At 41.4% G+C, this 594-nt stretch overlaps 1 pseudogene; it reads right to left on the bottom strand.

The window, feature by feature from the left end:
- Nucleotides 1–368: 368 nt before the first annotated feature.
- Nucleotides 369–594, bottom strand: LOC143831019 (U2 spliceosomal RNA; annotated as a pseudogene).

Raw genomic sequence — 594 nt, 5'->3', positions numbered from 1 at the left:
GGTGGCTTCAGCAATGGTGGGTCATGCCTTCAAAAGACCACTCCTAATTATTCTTCTTGCACTACACCTTTCCTTGTTTCCACTCTCAAAAAGTTCTCTTTCTTTCAACTCTTGCCCTGCCAGTGGAAAGCCCCTCCTGTTAACCACAATAGCCACAAAGAACAACCATATTCAAAGGAATTCTTTCTCTGATTACAAGAAGCTGGAGAAAACAAAGCATGCTAACTTGATGCTTCTTAGAAGCTTTTGTCTGTTGACTGTTGGAACCAGAAGAGTACATTCTGTGGAAATAAATGGCTTTTACAAACAGAATAAATGGCCAAGGTAGCATCTTAGTCTTAAAACATTACTCTACTCCCCAAATAACAGTATTTTCGATTAATCCTTCTAATATTAATTTCTTTATCAGATCCCATCTAATTTCCAGATCTTTCCAACAGTACTCCTTCAACCTCATTCAGCTCCCTTTTTACGTTTTCCACCGGGGTCCACATGCCCCCCCCCAATCCCCATGTGTCCAGATTTGCCTCCCGTAGCTCACACTGATAAGAACAGATACTACACTTGTTCTTAGCCAAAAGGCCGAGAAGCTCA

This window comes from Paroedura picta, chromosome 2 (assembly GCF_049243985.1).
Source record: "Paroedura picta isolate Pp20150507F chromosome 2, Ppicta_v3.0, whole genome shotgun sequence".
NCBI lineage: Eukaryota > Metazoa > Chordata > Lepidosauria > Squamata > Gekkonidae > Paroedura > Paroedura picta.
The sequence above is the reverse complement of the archived record's forward strand: the minus strand, read 5'-3'. Positions and strand labels throughout refer to the sequence as shown.